Source organism: Amblyomma maculatum, chromosome 1 (assembly GCF_055883805.1).
Source record: "Amblyomma maculatum isolate TAMU_Amacu chromosome 1, ASM5588380v1, whole genome shotgun sequence".
In the NCBI taxonomy this organism is placed as follows: domain Eukaryota; kingdom Metazoa; phylum Arthropoda; class Arachnida; order Ixodida; family Ixodidae; genus Amblyomma; species Amblyomma maculatum.
In genome coordinates this window covers 284,902,345-284,921,325 of record NC_139344.1, presented here as the reverse complement: position 1 = coordinate 284,921,325, position 18,981 = coordinate 284,902,345, and positions in this window count along the sequence as shown.

The following is an 18,981-nucleotide window of genomic DNA, read 5'->3' as shown; positions in this document are numbered from 1 at the left end:
CACTGCTTACTCCTACCAGATCGTTTCTATACCGATTCAGACATTCCCCCGCATGCCCAAATTGTTCCGAACACTATGCAAACTTAGAACATTGCATGTTTCATGCCCTGTCGCAATTCAATCACTCCACTTTCCACATCCTCCTCCCCCAACGTGGCGGGCTTCGTTAGCATCTGACCAGCTGAATGATCAGTTGTCCTTTGTGACCCTGGCCCAGGACATTCTTGAAGCTTAGTAAAAGTTGTTTCCTCCTCCTCCTTGTCAGCCAGGGAACCTAAAAAAGCATAAATAAGAAACCCCACTGGCGAAGAGCGCCGGCTTCGCGCGCGTCTGTTCCCCCTCCTCCTCATTCTCCTTCTCCTGTTTTGCATGGCACGCGCTCCCGCGCGAGCAGGCTGCACAGACTCTGATACATCTGTGCGCTGCGCGGCTGCGCGTTGGCACGGCCGGTCTCGAGGGCACGATTCTCTCCCTCGAGACCGGCCGTGGCGTAGGATTTGTTGCGAAAGCAACACTCCAACAGCCAAAGCAAGACCTCGGGCGGCCGCAGCTACGTCGTGAAAAGGCGTAGCTACGGTCTCCTCATAAAAAAATCAGCCTGACATGAAGTTTGAATTCATGTTACCCTTATGCTACGTACAGGAGCTGCCATCTCGAGTCGCTCCTTTCATATGGGAGGGTAATCAGCCTGTCAGAACCGTTTGCAATCTCGTTACCCTTACGACACGCAGGCACGCCCATACGGCTTGGTTGAAGAGTGACTTTATATGTGGGCTGGTAGCTTACACTCTCGCGTCATGCCCTTAAAGGATGAGATTAAGTGTCCCCAATAATGTAGCACCTTACACCGATAGTTTGGTTTGGTTTTTGGGGTTTAACGTCCCAAAGCGACTCAGGCTATGAGAGACGCCGTAGTGGAGGACTCCGGAAATTTCGACCACCACCTGGGGTTCTTTAACGTGCACTGACATCGCACAGCACAAGGACGCCTTGCTTTTCGCCTGCATCGAAAAGGGCGTGATAGGGGAATAACGTAGCAGGCAAAAGAAGCTTCCGCCGTCGCTTTCGCAACAGGGTCAACCAGAACCGAACCGCAACGAATTTTTGCAGTTCCTCTCCGCTCCGCCAGAAACCAAGCGCTGGCGTCGCGGAGCAAACTCCAGCTTGGGTTCCCTATACTGCGTTTGCAAGAAATAAAGCTGCAACTGATTTCACAAGTTTCTCGCGTTCGTATAGAGATGAAAGCGAAAGGCAGTGGTGTGAGGTACGACAATTTGTAGAGCATTCGGCGACTGATCGCCTTAGCGGTTAACTTACATGCGTTGCACATCTGCATTTGAGCAGTTCGTTTGCGGCTCTTAATACTCGTGGTTGCCCTTCGGTGGCGCGCCAAACAGCGCAAGAGCAGACGCCTGCAGCTCATGTAGTACGTTTTGTTGTACAGCCTTCCTAATCTTAAACAATATCGTCGACCGCTGAGTTAGATCGAGCGACCCAACTGCTGGTCAGCGCCTTATAACGGTGATAAGCGTGAAACTCTGCGAGAGTTCGCACACGCGCATGAAAAAGAGCGTCGTCTGCTCGCCAATCCGATCACGAGGACACACTCCAGGTCCCAATACCAATCAAATCGTTTTATTTCAACAGATGCTTGCTGGTTGGAAAACCTGTGCTCAAAGCTGCCCGAGGCAGCTTGACGAGGCCCAGGTGACCACTACAAGGTAGGGCGTTGTGAGCGTAAAAACACTTCGAAATAAACAGAAACAGAACAAGGAAAGCGACGCGTTCATACGCGCGCTACACAGGCGTTCAAAAACCAAGATACGCAGTATATAAAACAGATTACAGCTAAAAGATTCCACATGCATAGCAGCCGGTACTACTTGAGAAGGCAGACTTTTGTCAGTTATACAGTATTTAAAACACAGCAGCACATATGTGATTTTTTTAAAAAAAAAAAAAGGAGGCAACAAACGCATTCGATTATAAGATAGGCTCAACCACTTCAACAAATGTGTTGCACAAGACTAACACTGCTTATTTTACACTGCCGAGTACAGCTGGGCACCGTCGGTCAATGGAAAGGCTATTAAAAAAAAAAAAAAAAAAAAAAAGCTCTTCCGCAGGACGGGACGAGCACAGGTTGTATCTGGAGATGTGCCCTAAGGCGTCAGGCCATGCGTGCTTTTCGACGCTCGGCGGTTCTGCCGTAGTTTTTATTTTCTACTCGGTGCGTCGAAACGAGTGGTAACAATTGTGACAGTGCAGTGCGCGGAAAAACAGGCATGGCTGAGTATAGCTCCGCTGCGCGTGCTGTTCTGTAGATTTCGGTTGATCGAGAATATTGAGACTTATTTTAAGGATAACTGCCTGGTGCGCGGTCAGAAACTGTACGAATCTAAGCACGTGTATGGAGTGCGCTAGAAACTTCACTGTGCATCTTCGGAAAATGCGCTGCCCAAATGAAAAGCACCTTCTACGACGTCAGCTTGGAAGTGAGCTTTATTCGGCCCTTTCGGCGTCTCTTCACCACATATTTAATTCGGCTTTTTTTTTTTTTTTCTGTAGTTGTCGGCAAGCCCACGCAATATTACGGATGCAGTTGCATCCACACGGCCGGGTGCCACTGTTAGCGATGAGTCACAGTCTATTACTGTGCGGCGATGTCAGCTCATGGCGTTTCCCTCTTTTTGCAGGCAAATGTATAGACATCCTCCATGTTTACCACCGTGATATTTACAAACCAACAAGGCGATCGAGGCGGCACTGCAGTCGTCTGCGATCCCACGGTAGGCAAAACGCATGGGAGCGACACATGTGGCCAAGCTAATCAAGGGCGTGCTATTATGAAGTGCAGGCGCCTTCTTGGCAGACGAAATAACCATGTGCTCAGGGGGTTTACACGAACCGAACAAAAATCAAGTCGCGTCCCCTTTTAGAAGGAAAGGGCAAAAAACAGAGGGAGAGAGCAAAACACCAGTCACGCGTGTCCCATTAAAAACTCGCTCTTTCTCCCGAATAATCGACTCGACCTGCATTCTGTCAATTGTTCATGTACGCAAGGCTGTGCGAGTATTTCGTGAGCGGTGAGGAAAAAAGCGATACATGAAAAGTACGAGTACATAGAATATGGCGCCCGGTGCCGCACGCCGTAGGCGCAAGGCGCACGAGCGAAGCGTTGCTGCATGCCCGCCAGGGAAAATGAGCAACGTTGTTATCTATTGCGGTTTTCATCCATCAAATCAACCGCGGAACGCGAATTTCAAAGTTTCGGGTGATTATAACTGCTTTCAGTCAAACAAGTAGACGGTGATTTTTTTTTTTTTTTTTCCTCGCTCGTAAACAGCGCGAGCAAACCACGTACGAAGTAATCCGCTCGAAACATATTATTGTATTCTCGGATGATTCTTCACACTGAGCGGCAAATTAACGTTGTTGGTAAGCACTAAGCTCCTCGCTAGCTTCGAGCGACTTTTATAAGTAAGCATGGCAACAGTAGCAAGGGCATTGTGCCTTGGCACCGCACGGATTTGCTTATCCGTGCGTGATTTGTTGGAATCACCACGCCGTGCGCCTGTTGTAGCTGCTGTGTTCGTGTCGACAGTCGGCGTTAACTTTCGCAACTTCATCACGGGTATTCACGCTTTTAGCTTGAATTACAATTACAAGCTACAGCAGTCGCGGTGGTTCCGTAGCTAGGGCGACCATCCCCAGAGATAGTCTGAACCACGAGCCCATATGTCGCTCGGCGATGCTGAACTCCACAACTAGCATTCACAATTAGCCGCTGTGAATACAACTAAAACCGCTCGGTATAAAAACAAATACAGCTCCAATCGAGCAAATCAGCGGCTGTCAACGCACAGCGGTAATTTTCATCACGGAAAAGATTAAAATAATTTAAGGTGAACACGGCGAAGGCTAGCCATGCAGCATAACGACGAAGGAGTTCAACACTGATCACTCGCGCAGCAGCTCATTACGCATACGTACCATTACCAAAGTGGAAGAAAAAAAAAACATCGTCTTTGAGGAATTGTTTACATAGGTAAACATATCTATGCATGCTCCAACAAAGAAACAGGCCTACGCATTACAATATACTAGCCTTTGAGCAGCTATACAGCTGTGACGTAAAAGTGAATAAGCTCTAGCTTTGCCAAGTGTTTGCTGCATATCCGGAGCCGGCATCGGTATCCAGCCTTGCGTGGCGGCCGACTGTTTACGGCAACGAAGAAACCTGGTTACTAAAATTCCCTTTTCTGTGTCTTTCGGCACGTGCTACGGCGACGCAACTAGTCAGCGATGTTTTATTTGTGACAGCAGCAAACCACTCCGCAAGCACGCTAGGCAAAATATATTGTTTTGCCTACCACGCGAAAGTCTCTGACGATGACAGCGCCACTGCATCTTCGTGACGTAGCCGGAGTGAAGGAGGTCTTCGGGAAGAGCATTGAGCATACTGCTTTTCCTATATTCACGTCAGGCCTGCGTCACGTCGTGGCTGCATATATGTTTGCATCGTTCTGCATTTCAATGATGCCACTCTCATAGCTGCTTAAGCCAAGCAATGGAGCCTGATAAAAAGAGAGCTAGGAAGTGTCTTGAAGAAATCGATTGCTTTGCCAATGTGCAATGTGCTATGCCCGTAACCATTTCACGCTTACATGTATTGATTACGGGAGAGACATTAATTATTTAATTCAACTCAATAATAAGCGATGTCGCATGCATGTGGCACTGCTCAGGTATTTTTTCAGATCAAAAGCATATTTTCGCCCCGCCGTAGTAGTCAAGTGGTTAAGGCGCTCGGCTGCTGTATACCCAAGGAATGTGGTCCAGGAACAACAGCTGCTCTAAGCGAAGTGTCACTTCTCTGCTTTTAACGTCAGCCCTGACGACTTGATTTCGTCGAGCACTGTGCGAAGCCTTTTCAAATGGCCTTCAAAGTTCGAAGAGAAGACAGCGACGTCGTCTAAGTATGCCAGATATATCTACCACTTCAAGCCTAAGAGCACAATATCCATTACCCTCTGGAACGTCGCTTGCGCAGAGCACAGGGCCAGATGGCATTATCTTGAACTCTAAAAGGCAGTCTGGTGTGATGAACGGTATGATGAACGCGATTTTCTCGCGGTCTTTCTTCTAGCTCAATTTGCCAGTAGCTGATTTCCAGATCCATGAATGAAAAGTACTTTCGTTGCAAAGCCGGTCTAACATTGGGTAAACATATCCTTCTTTGATATGCTGTTCAAGCGGAGGTAATCCACGCAGAAGCCCAGGATGCTGTCTTTCTCCTTCAACAGAATGACCGCATGGTGCCACCCAAGGACTCTTCGATGGCTGGACCACGTCATCTCGGAGCATTTCGTCAGCTTGATCGCGGATTGACTGGAGATTCTGTGGTGACACACGTATATAAGAGCTTTGGCGGAGAAGTCGGGTGTGTCCGTCGGTGTTATTGTAGTGCTTTGCCAATCGAGTTTGATGCACCTTCGACGCTGATGAAAAGCATTCGCTGTAGCTTTGAAGAAGGTTGCGTATCTCGTATTGCTTGGCTCGGAGTAGCGTTGGGTTGATGTTGAATGTGGGCTGAGAGCCTTCGTTAGGTGCGCCATCTTCGGGGTTTTTGGTGGAAGGCGGATACCTCTGGATGCCTTCTAGCTAGGTCGTGGAGAAAAGATTTTGTCGTGCCCTTCTTGAGATCCCGGTAATCATCGGTGAACTTCGTGACCAGCATGTGAGCTTGTCCATGCCGGAAATGAGCAACGCCTCTTGCGATTCCCAGTCCAAGATTCAAGCAACTGGGCGTTTTCTTCCACGACCTCTTCAGTGGTTTCAATGTCTCCGGCACCCACGGATAGGACGACGCTTGATTGGGGCGGAACGCTTTCTTCGTCCAGTACGCTAGAGCAACATGAGGCGTCGAAGTTGCCGCAGCGGGTATGGCTTTATCCGTCAAAAGCTTGATGAGTTTTGAGCGAAGATTGATGATCGCCCTATGTTCATTAAAAAAGTCCATGCCAAAAACCGCGTCGCACGAACACTGCTTTAGGATCACGAAGCTCGTTGGGTAGGTACGTCCATTTACAGTCACTCTCTCAGTGCATCGCCCCGACGCAGTAATGAGGTTACCACCAGCTGTGCGAATCAGCGGGACATCCCAAGTGGTCGTTAGGTTCCTGAGCTAGGAGGCAAACAGTCCACTGATGACTGAATAGTAAGCTCTAGTGTCAGCAGTAACTTAGCGACCGTCGGCAGCAATTTCAAGGTCGCTCGCATTGCGCGTGAGCCTTGGTATCCAATCTCGGCTTGGTCGTGCCCTAAGGTCGCGACCAGGGCCCGCCGTTGTCACTTCGCTAGGCGGCATTGTCAGCTTGGAGTCTGGTAGCGTTGCCTATGTGCCGTCGTGCGCTGCGGCGATGTCAATATTGCAGTGTCGTCAGTCGTCTTCGGTGGCGGAGTATTTTCCCTAGTTCGCCATTGAGCTATTTCACCTCAACTTCAAAGGTTGCTGTCTTCAGCTTCTCCTGCGGAGGAGACCTTTCTCGCACACTGCCATCGTAGTTGTGGCCCGGCGACACAAAGCAGGCGGTATACGGCGAATGGGACCTAAACCTACGTCTCGATGGACAGAACTCTCCAGTGTTTAGATAGTTGTCGATTTCTTCTGGTCGTTCACAGGGGCGGGGTCGTGTGGCTTCGAGTGCGAAACCGAGAAGCCCGATGCGTCTGTACGGACAGTGGCATAAAATGCGCCCGGCCTCGTCATAGTGGAAACAAGTGGGAGGTTGTCCCCAGTTCTCCAGGCGTGTTCGCATCGACAGGGGTTTGAGGGGTATCGACGGAAGGCAGGTCGGCCTAACGCAGCGGCATAGTTCACTGCTGTTGCTTCCCGTGTCAGAGTCATCGGAGCCGTCGCCTCAGGAATGCCCAGTGCCTGCTGGACTTCCTCACGGACGACTTCTGCGAGTGTCACTACTTAGGACTGTTGAGATGGTGGTAGCAGCCGGCACTGTTCCTCTCGGACCACCTGACGGATAAGGTTTCGTAAACTGTCTCCGCCCGTAGATGAATCGCTGTAGGGGTTTACGTACACTGGTTGTAGTGATCGATAGTATTGGCGCATGCAGGCGTCCATAGTCTTCTCGGTGGTGGACGCTTCCTCTCAGATTCGGCCACAATTTTCGATAAATTTCTGACAAGGCCTGTACAAAGCGACTCTTTCACGCCTCGTATTAAAAATCTAATGTTTTTCTTTTCAGTCATGTTTGGGTTGATCCGGTGGAAGCGGCACTTCATTCCCTCAACGTAGACGAGGACGACCTCGTGGGGAAGCTGAAATTTGGACTGAAGAAGCAGTTTCGCTCGTTCCTTCCTTACTACACTCGCGAACTGTTTCAACAGTTCATTCGTGAAGTCATCCCACGTCATTTGCGAAGACTCGTAGTTTTCATACCACATTCACGCTGTTCCATCAAGAGCGAACACTTTTTGGAGTTTTAAGACGTCGTCCCAACTGTTAAATGCAACTCGTTCGTAGTGGTCTAACCAGTCCTCTGGATCTTGTCCCGGGTTGCCATTGAAAATGGGGGCTGTCCAGGCGGCTGGACGACAACCGATACTTTAGATTGGACCATTGTCAACGTTGAGGCCTTCTTTCTTTGTGGAACGGGGTCCCGCATCAGACAGTGTTCGGGTTGGAGCCCTTGACGTCGGCGGCTGGCTCGGTGGCCTGCAGGTTGGTCACTCAAGGCGACAGAAACAGGGATGTGGCCTTGGCTTGGAGAGGTAGACCGGAATACAAAGAGCTGCACCTCCACTAGATGTAAAGTGTTTCTGGCGGTGTCGCAACAAGCAAACGAAGAGGCTGGCGTTGAACGGAATGAAATCTTTTTCTTTTTTTGGGGCGGATCTGCGCCCGCAACATAATTAAGGAACACGGCGGCGACGATAACAGCAAGCGTGCTCATCGGTCGCCGATCAGAGAATACCCGTTGCATTTGTCAGTGCTCAATTTTATTGGGGCAAAGAACCATCTAAATACTGTCCAAAAAACCTGGGGCCGAATTACGCACCGCTCTCAATTTCGCTCCCAAGTTTGAGAGCGTCACGTCATATTGACGTGGCAGTGACGTGACCTTGAGACGCCAATCGTGACGGATTTCGAAATCGTCCAATTACCAGTGACTTGTAACGTGGCTCCGCCCCTGAAGCGCCCATTCTGTGGCCAATGCTGTTGCTACATAATTATCACAACCATGGCCGAGCTTGACAAAGGGCCGTCTCCTAACGTTTTGTGAAACGGCACAATATATACGCAATAAATGAAATGAACAAAGTTTTATCTTTGCAAGAAACTATTTTTAAGCCCCAATAACATCAAGCAGAACCTGGCCAGACCGATGATACCGTGCAAAAGTGCTGTTTGAATTACCCGAGCCAGGACACGTGGACTGTGACATCATCTGGCGGGTCAATCAGGAGTCAGGCACAACGACGGATGATGACTTTATGACATTGTTGCTTTGCTCGGCTCTGGTGTCCACCTGAGAGATTTCGCACTGAATGTTCTGTTGATCCCTCGAAGGTAGCCGCCGGATAGCAGAGTAGCTCGAGAGGGCCGTCAGGGCAGAAGTAGTTGTGCCTGGGCTAGCTGCCATCAACCATCTGTCTCTACATCCCGACACTTCCGGCCTAGGGCTTTCTGGAGACCATTGCTTGCTGAAATGCCCTTGGCTTCCGCGATGAAGACTACGACGCTCTTCCTGTCTGCAACCTCTAAGCGTCAACTACGTGAGCTACTTCCCGCGGCTATGAGCAGCCGCAATCCGCCCAAGGTGGTGAGCAGACCATCCGTTTTTCATGACGCCACAGCTCAGGAATAAATGATTTCATCAGCTGTGGCGCTGACGCGTTTTTTTCTCGTCCCAGCATATGATCTCAATGCTCATTAACTTTCAGGTTACAAATTGTGACCCCGCATTAGGGCCGTCATACTGCAACGCGAGGTGCTCTAAGTCGGGCGTTGGTTGAAAGCAACGGGAGCAGAGTGATGGGTGGGGGGAAGGGGGGGGGGTCGAGTTTCGGCAGGTTCTTGACAACGCTATTGTGTCATTCCCACTTGCTGAGGACAACCTCAGTTGTTTCGGTGCGCGCGTAGACAAAGTTAATGGTTAGCACCAATCGAGAGTTCTAAGCTTTCGACAAGGCGATGCCGCATCATAATCACTTTCTGAAGTTCTCGAGAACGAGGAAACCCGGTGTATCTCGATATTTCGATATGCAAGTGAGAAGCAAAAACCTGTCTTCAGCTGTCGCGACGACACGAGCGGCTAAAGTGACGAGTTTCCAACATCTAGCCGTCCATCCGCCAAAACAGGTTTTTTTCCGTCCGACCACCGCCCGCTCGCCCGCCTGCCTGCCTGCCTACGTGCGTGCATGCGTGCGTGCGTGCCTACGAAGCATTCCGCACCTCGAATGCGAGGTGGATGCTCTTCCATGAGGCCACAGCTTTCATGCGGAGTCGAGCACGTGGAGAGCTTACTGGCCCGTGCGGAGTCTAATAAACGCGCCAGACGAGAAAGCTTACGCTCAAGGTAAATTGATTTTGAAAATAGAATATAGCGAGGTAACATCACACGACCAGTCAGGTATGAAGTGAAGTTTTGAAAATCACTATACGTAACTGTTCGGGCACCGACTACTAGAAAAACCCGGAATTCGGGAAGATTTTTGGTCCGTCATGCCAAAGCTGGACCTCGAGATTATGACAGCTCTTGAAAGAGATATCACAGTCGGTGAGGTTGAAAAAGCCATTGATGAGCTGAACCCTGAAAAATCACCAGATCCTGACGGACTAAGTGTTTCCTTTTATAATAAGTTTAAATGTAGCATCGCCGCAGCCTTGCATGGGGTCTTCATGGAATCTTTTGAGCGCGGATCATTACCACCTTTTTTCATGTGCGCTCACATGGTTTTGATTACTAAAAGCAAAGAGGAAGTTAAACTCCACTCTGTTAATGGCTATAGGCCAATAACGCTAACAAACTCGACTGCAAGGTCGTTATGAAGGTCTTGGCGAGGAGGCTTCAGTCTGTTATCAAATACCTTATTGTTCCCCACCTGACATGTGGCATTAGGAACAGGACGATCTACTCAACATCCATGTGGCAAGGAACATACTAGAGTTCTGTGACAGCCAAAGACTCCAAGTGGTCATGCTGCAGATTGATCTCATAAAGGCATTCGACGGGGTGCCACACGACATCCTCTTTCTCTTACTGGATCATGTTGGTGTCCGTTCAGCCAGAATGGCGTACAGAGATTGCACCATCAGCCTGGTTATAAACGGCGAGCTATCGTGGCGCATAGATGTACTTCCTTCTGTATGTCAAAGCTGCCCTTTGTTACCATTGCTGTTAGCGCTATTCCTTGAACACCTGTGTCAGAAAATTACTCCGCAGAGATTCCACACTTGTGAGGTCCGTGTGCTTGCCTACGCAGACGATGTTGCCTTTTTTATATCTGATAGAGAAAGTGTGAGCGCTGTCCTGAAGATAACCCAGGAATTGTATGCTCAAAGTGAAAGTTTGTCAAACTTGGGCAAAAGTTTTGATTTGTGCCATGGATCGTGGAACACCAGACCAGCTGTTTTCAAGAAGGTACATACACTGGTCTACAACACCAAGCACATATCTTGGTGTGCCACTCGGCAACTATCGTGAAAACGGGTTGGTTTGGGCCAGCAAGGCGGACGAAATTAGATACCGAACCACTCGATTGGTGGATGCTACCTGTCTGTATTCGCGCGTGCTACAATCTGCAATGTGTTTCTGGCTGCCAAAGCGATTTATATCTTGCAAGCCCTGTACTGTACACGAGCAAATATGCATAAATTCCACCGTGTACTTGCGACATTCATATCGGGCCCCAGTTGGGAGAGGACGTCACGAACGAATCTCTTTCACTACGATTCATGTTTCTCCGCGACCAAAGACATCCTTTCCTTCAATGTTCTGTCCAGTTTGTCTTGTCCAAAGCATTGTCGGCGTTTGTTATGTCATCTGTCGAAGGTGGACGTTACGGAACATCATGCTACCTCCGCTTCCTAGTCGCACGTTTTTCGAGAGAGTATCTGTCATCAATCAAGAGAAAAGACCTGATGAAGGCTTTAGTTGGCATAGTTTTTCCCTTCCCCTTGTATCGCTCATCTTTCACGGCCGCATTCGGGATAAACGCATTGAAGCAAGTGAAAAAAATGTGTCACGCCTGCAACGAAAACCTTTTTCTTTCACCTCCACACAGGTACCCTGCCAGTACAAACCTGACTGAACGAAAAGGGCATTTATGTACCTTCAGCACGTAGTGTTTCCTCTGCAAAAAAGAAAAGAGAACGTAAAACAGCTCTTTATTCACTGTAATAATGCCGTGTTCTTCTGGGATGCACACTGAAGAAAGATCTCCCGCTCACACCACACGAGATTAGGTACTTACCTGTGATAGACGCAGAAATGCCATACGACAGAAATTTCCTGCTAGGTTTGCACGCAGCGTGTCGCAGTGTAATGGCTTTCCGTCACTGCGACTCTGGGACCCGATCTGTACACAAATCTTTTGTGGAGAGACTGCAGCGAAGAAACTGCCGTCCTGATGGAAAAACTGATGCAAATAAAAATTTACATTACCCACTGCCAGATAGGAGTACTATAGGTGTGTGAAAATATGGCATGTGTTTATTGCAGTGTATTATACATGTTTTATATTGCATACTGCATTGTACAGGATTGTATGGTAGTGTTTTGTTATATCCTACACCCTTAAAGGCGATAAACAAGAAGAAGCGGTTGCCTTGTGTACAGGACGCTTTCCGGTCAACTAAAATGGATCAGTGTGCTTGACGAACTGGCTGTCCTCAAGAAATTTTAAACCTTTCGTGACAGCTGGTTGATGCGAGTTTTACCGTTATTGTGAAGATTGTTTTTCACTGATATGAATGTCAAAATAGGCAATAAAGAAAAAAAAAGCATCCACCTCGCACTCCGGAGGTACCAAGTTCGATCCCTGTTGCTGCCGGGCGCCGGTTTTAGATGGGTACACGATTTCCCTTCCCTCGGCCTAATAGTGCTCGGCTCTTATGGGGTGGAATGCTTGGGAAAGGGGTCATGACCCAAATAGTGGCGCCGATAGGACAGTGATCCATTCAGTCATCGGACAACCATAAGTCGGCCTCGCTTGGCAGGAGCCCGTATGTCACTGTTTTTTAACCAACGGTTTTGGTCCATGACCTCCTTCCTAAGCATTGCACTTTCATTTCCCAGAAGAGCAGGGCACCAGGCCTGAGGAAATCTTGTGCCCATTGGAAACCTGTGGGTACCCGTCACCGAAGATCGGTTCCAGCCGGGTCCTTAAAGGGCAGCTGCATCACTTTTTAAAAAGAAAGAGTTCGGAATACAGATATACAGTTTACGACCCCCTGAACACGAATACGACGTTAAATTTAGTCATAAGTGACCGCAAACTACTTTTTAATCAGAAAAACGTGCACCAACGCCGTAGGGCGTTTTGAAAGTGGCGCTCTTGCCTGTGATTGGTCAAGCGCGCCGTGACGTCAATGACGGCGTGCCATTCAGTGGTAGCGGCGGTCCAAGCGATTGTACATGCACGCACGTGTTTTTCTATGGATGTATGCTGCTGAACATGCAACGATCACGCTGCTCAGGGGAATATGATATTGAGCCGTACTTGTTCGAACCAGCGGCGGCTTCGGAACAAAGTGACACTGGCGGCAGCGGCGACATGACGAGAGAGGAGACAGCGCTAACCTTTTCCCGCATGGGAAATTCACACTGGTACGTACCGCTGCGCTGCACTGCTGTATGCGCCTGTGATCCGCTCTCAATTGAACATATCTGCGTTACTCGCGCCCTAAATTTCCTGCCAGACTCGAACGAAGCAGTGTCACGTCAATGCGCTTGATGTGACGATTTTAAACAAATGAATCATCCAGACGAGCCGTCGCCCCAGTTTTGTTGCGTGAATTTAGTCATTTATATGTCAGCAAGAGCAGCAAAAGTCATGCTCTCAGCTCCCGCAACCTCGAGTACGTATACATTTTAATCTGGCGGGATTTAGCAAATTAACGCGGGAGCGCGGTATCGACGAGAAGCCAGGCCGCTACCTTGCTGCGCGCGCGTAATCCCATTTAGAACGCCGGTAAAAATACCGAAACGCTAGGACAGCTATCGGCAGTCACGCACTGCCATGTCGCGAGTTTAGCACACTTCATTTAGCTGCGCTTAACATCGCGACTTCGACCATAGACATCATGCTGCCTTGATTTCTTTTCTTAATTGGTGTAGTTGAATTTCCCAGGAGCTCTCCAAGAACCTGAAAATAAGATATCGGCCATAAGATATAAACATGACATAAGAAACTTAATTTAACAAAGCAGAGGCGAGTTTAGGATGTGCGTTCTCCTTTATGACATAGGTTTCTGACTTCCATTTTAAAAAGTTCATACTTGGCATGTGCAAGCAGAATCGGATCGCCAAGTGCAAAACGTATAGAGGTCCAAAGCTGCTCGTTTTCCTGAACAAAACTTTTCATGAGCAAATAAGGGCTGCCTTTCCATTCGTCGATTGAGCAGTGTGATGACTCTTTCCGCATCGCATCCATAGCCTAATCATGAAAAAAAAAAAAAAACCGTCCTACTCTCTCACAGTTTTCCAGCCGCGTCAGCGGGCGCCAATGCTATATAGTTTTACTTTCACCTGTGCCTTCATCTGCCCGGCCACCCACCTGCCCCACAGAACAAAAACGTAAACAGAACAGAAGAGCAATATGATGTATTGGACCTCTTATCTCGAGTTTTCTTCTTTTTGCGAAAGCAGCTCTTGGCGGCGGAGAGGTGCTCTTGTGTGTGAAGACAGAAGGCACAGCACCGGTTTTCAATCGCGCAGATTTGATCGGTATCCCAAAAGATCGCATCAACGACAAGCTTTGGTGATAGTCACTGTCGCGAAAATGATCTGAGCCGATCACCGACGATTTTGTTGGCTTGAAATCCTTCCTCTTGACCGCGGCAACCCAAAGCGCCGATAGCTTGCGCTCCTTTGGGAATTTATGAAACGCGACATCCTTTCGGCCGCCAGTGTTCGTGCAGCCATAGGCTGCGCAGAACCACGGCATGGTCGTTCTTTTCGTGAAGAACGGTGCAAGATGCACTGAAAAAGTTTGCGGTAACGTTCGCAAGAAGAAAACAAGCGCGAGACAAGAAAAAGGTTGCACTGCGTAGCCTGCAAGCGACAGGTGATGCACGGCCTGCTCGGGCAATAGAAGCGGAAGAGAGGTAGACGCCGTCCTTGACGTCACTACCGCCTGTCGTACTCCTGTCGTCTGCTACTGACATCCCCCCTCCAGCGCTGTGCACTGCGGAGAAGCCTGAACGGGGTAGCAACTTTAATCGATGATTACGTCACTATTTCAAAAGCTAAAGCCAAAATATTTCGTATACTTAACATACAAACCCTGCAGATTCGATCCTCTGAAGCGCATCAAATTCTAAAACCGGTGCAGCTTCCCTTTAAAGGGGCACATAATGGGCTTCTGAGAACCGAAGCGGTGGCCTTGTGGTAGAGCATCGGTCATGCATTCGGTAGGTATCATGTGCGATACCCGGTACCGCCGGGTACCCACCGGTTTTCAAAGTGTACAAGCCTTTCCCCGGTCTGGTGTTCGGCTCTTTGGGGTTAAATGCTTGGGAAAGGGGTCATAGGTCCCAAATAGTTGCTCCGATGGAAGAGTGATTGGTTCCGTCATCGGACAATCACTGTCCGATGGCGGAAGTTCGCCTTGTACGGCATATTTCTGTGGAGATGAATTACAGAAACAAGTCGTTGTCGGGTCTGCATAAATATCTCTGGCAGGACCCGCTCAGCCAGCCGGAAACGGGACAGCGAGCCACCGGCATGCACGAAATTCAATCTGCGCGTGCTTGGCAGGCGTGCTGGGGCCGTCGTCTTCTGTGGTCAGACCACGATGGCACGCCCATTATGTGGCTAGTTTGTAGAGGTCTCTGGGCTTTGTGAATTTTGCACGATAGCGTTGGGGCATTGGTTGCCCACAGGGGATAGGAATTTCAGGCACAGGCTTTCTTTTCCCAGGTGGTGCACCCCTCAAGAGCCGGGCGCTTCGCCGTGGGTCCCTGTGCCCATTTGATCTGACCGGCTGGGTAGACCGGCGATAACAGAAACCGAACTCACAACCTCCTTCAGCAGAAGCAAGCGCCCAAGAGCGAAGCCATGGCTGCGGCCTTGTGATAGAGCATCCACCTCGCATTCGGGAGGTACCAGGTTAGATCCTTGGTACCACCTGGTACCCACCGGTTTTCAATGGCTACAAGCTTTCCCCCGGTCTGGTGCTCGGCTCTTTCGGGTGAAATGCTCGGGAAAGGGGCCATGGCTCAAATAGTTGCGCCGATGGTAGAGTGATCTGTTCCGCCATCGGACAACCATAAGTCCGAGTGTGGCACAAACCCATATGTGGCCCTGTTTTTACCGAAGCGGTGGTCTTGCGGAAGAGCACTCACCTCGCATTCGGGAGTAACCGCGTTCTATGTCTGGTGCCGTCGGTTACCCACCGGTTCCCAACGGGTATAAACTTCCCCAGCCTGATGCTCGGCTTGCTGGGGTACAGTGCTTAGAAAAAGGGGCCATGGACCAAAAATGTTGGTTCGGGAGAGTTACATGACCCCATTCCCGGGCATTTCACACCAGAAGAGCACAGAATCAGGCCGGGGGAAATCTTGTACGCATTGAAACAGCGGGGATCTAACCTGGTACCTCCCTAATGCGAGGCTATCACAAGCTGTCTCACGTATACAGTGGAAGTTACGGGATTTTCTGCCTCACATATAGAGCGGGACTTACATGATCTCCCCGCTCCTCCGAGCGTGCTTCGACATGAATCCCGGGACAGAGACCAGAAAGCACGCGTCCTTTACGATGGGCCGCAGCGCAAACAGCTGCCTGAGAGTATAAAAAGGCAGACCGCAGCATGCCCGCGGCAGTACGCTCTGGGAAGATTCAGTCTTCAGGGCCTCTCGCGGCTGTTCGCTCTAGGAAAGTGTGTTTTTCACCGAGCCCGCGATCAACTCATCGTTCTCCTCATCTGTGCGGCCGCCGCTACCGATCAACTCTGCGACTTCGACGCCTCATCTAACAAGAAAGCCGTGAGAATTTGTTTTTTTTTTTTTTGCCACAGACTGTCAGTTAATAGAATATTGTTTTCGCCTTTGTTTAATCTTATATTACTTAGTATTTTTACGCTGTGTGTTTCTGTGTAAATATGCCTCTACTTATTATATCTGGAATACTTGCTTTGTTATCTTTATAGTCTTCTTTTATCGCAGTGTTTTGTTCATTGTCGGGTTCTCCTCTTGTAATTACCGAGTCGTCCTTTATCACTATTGTGTCGTGGTGTTTTCTTTTTTTCTTGTTTGTTCTATTATTATGCACTGTAATTTGGACTACTAACTGTAAATATCCCATTGTCTGTAAAAGAAAAAGGTGACTTTCTTTAAGTTATTCCTCAATCCCACACCGACACACGTGCTTCACGGGTTGACCGGCCTAACTTTTAACTGCGTTCTAAAACCTCACACAGGGGCGACGGGTAACCGCAAAGGTGGATCCCGCGTCTCTGTTGACCTTAAAAGCGGGGGTTCGTGACAGAGGCGGATGCTCCTCCACAAGGCCACCGCTTCGGTGGCCTTGGATTCGACCCAAACATGACCAACACGGTGGTAGTAGTTGACAGGACCGCCACGAGCGGTCGGAGAGTTGCCAGGGTTATTTGACGGCTCGAATGTGACCCAATGTATAAATGGGTACAGAGCGGTCCCCGTCGTGGGTGTCCGTCATTTTTGAGACTTAGCTCCTGGAATGGGCTCGGCCTGAGCGATTTCATGTAAGCCCGGGGTACTATTTGGCGAGTTGTAACACTTCTTAATGTTGCGCCAATGGGCCAGTGATTCGTTCCGCCATTGGACAACCGTAAGTCCGCCTCGTGCGGAAAAAGTCCATATGTGGCCATTTTATTTTTGGAAACATTTTTGGTCCATGGCCCCTTTCTCCTAGCATTTCGCCCCAGAAGAGCCGAGCACCAGGCCGGGAGAAAGCTTGTACTCATTGGAAACCAGTAAGTACCCAGCCGCACCAGGTATCGAACTCAGTACCTCCCGAATGCGAAGTGGGTGCTCTTCCACAAGGCGACTGCTTCAGCCTTCTGACTGGCTGTCTGCATCTTACATTCTGGACGTCCTCTCCAGGTCTGGTACTTACTTGGTATTCCCCTCCCAAAGTGGCTGGCCAAATCGTAGTGCAATGAACCGTCTTTCAATTCCTCGCCGTTGCTTTCTGCCGGATTTATTTACAGCGCACGTGTCAGTTTGATCTTGCTGTCCGTCCGTGTCGTTTATGCCCCTCCTGCACCGGCAATATCGGCATCCCTCATTGACTGAAATGCTTTGGTGACTTTAAACCTCATAAATTCAAACCATAATTTCCACCTGCCAAGTATAAATAACTCCCCTCGCCGTATTTAGAATCATTGCCAGAGTCATGGTCTGCAACTTCGTGCCTACCTTGGCATCAGTACAGTGTACTGCGTTTATGATTTATACACCGCCGATATTCATCGTCTTCATGAAAGCTTTCAACTATCTAGTCATCTTGGCTGGGTGTACGCGCGTGGGCCTGTACTACCTTCATACTGACCTCGTATTAACTTAATTACGATACTGACCACCCTCTCGGTAATGCAATAAAATTGCTCTGTGATGCAAAACTATAAATCTTATTGAGCAGAAGTCCTAGTTGTTCTCGTAACCCACGATAGCGTGCCCACCCTCTAGCTTTATATATGCGCCATCTGTTTTTCTAACGCCATTAGGCCTTATGACATGACATTTATTATCTGCTAGGTATTCGAGCAGCAGTACTCTACGTCTTTGCTACTAGCGAGATTTAGAACCCTATCGGCTAGAGGGCTTCGGGACTAGCGAGACGCGAGTGCGCATGGCCAGAATGAAAGTCGCACCCCTCGCCTTTTACGTGCTTCCTACAGCGCGTTGCCCCCCCCCCCCCCCCCCCCCTTATTGCCTATCATGCAATTTCTAGCGTCAAACACTGCCAGGTTGAGAACTTTCTGTGGCTTTTCAGCGAAGGCTAGGCAGGAAAAGGAAGGTGAGGAGTTTTTGCCCCTGTCTTGTGAATAGGTTGCCCATACCTATTCCGCACCATCTCTCCAAAACCCCTCGTCAGGCTTCAGCCCACGACACTCCTATTCAGAACAATACATGCCACGCGACGGGGTCAATTAGGTCAGTGATCTCCTTCACTTTCCGGCCTAGCATTTGGTGCAGCATAACTTCTTCCTGGGCAAGTTGGTGCATATTGAGCATTGTAAAGTTCGAGCGCAAAAACACCCACAAACAGACAGACTAAGGACACAGCACAAGCGCTCACTACCAACTGGTTTATTACCGGAAGGTGACACCTTATATACGGCGAAAAGAGCACGAAAAAAGTACGTAAAAGTAACATAAAAAAATTGTTACTGTTTTGTTAGGACACAGCTCGTGCTGTGTCCTAAGTCTGTTTGTGTGTAGATGCTTTTGCGCTCGAACTTTACAATGCTAATTCGGTGCAGAACCACAGAAAACTGTCCACTGCAACACAGGTCTAACCACCGCTTTGGTCAGCTGCTCCGCAGCTGTGGTGACTGAGGGCCGGGGATAATTAGTAGTTCCAGTGACTTTACTAATTAGTGTTTCGTACAGGAGGTGATGGTCCCCAAGTTCGCCGAATCGAGTTCTAGTGAGGGTGTGCGTTGTCGGCTATGGTCACCGGGATAAGGCATCACGGCTTCACCCGCGAGCTGGTTATGCACTTCCACTTTTTTATTTCGATATTTCGATTC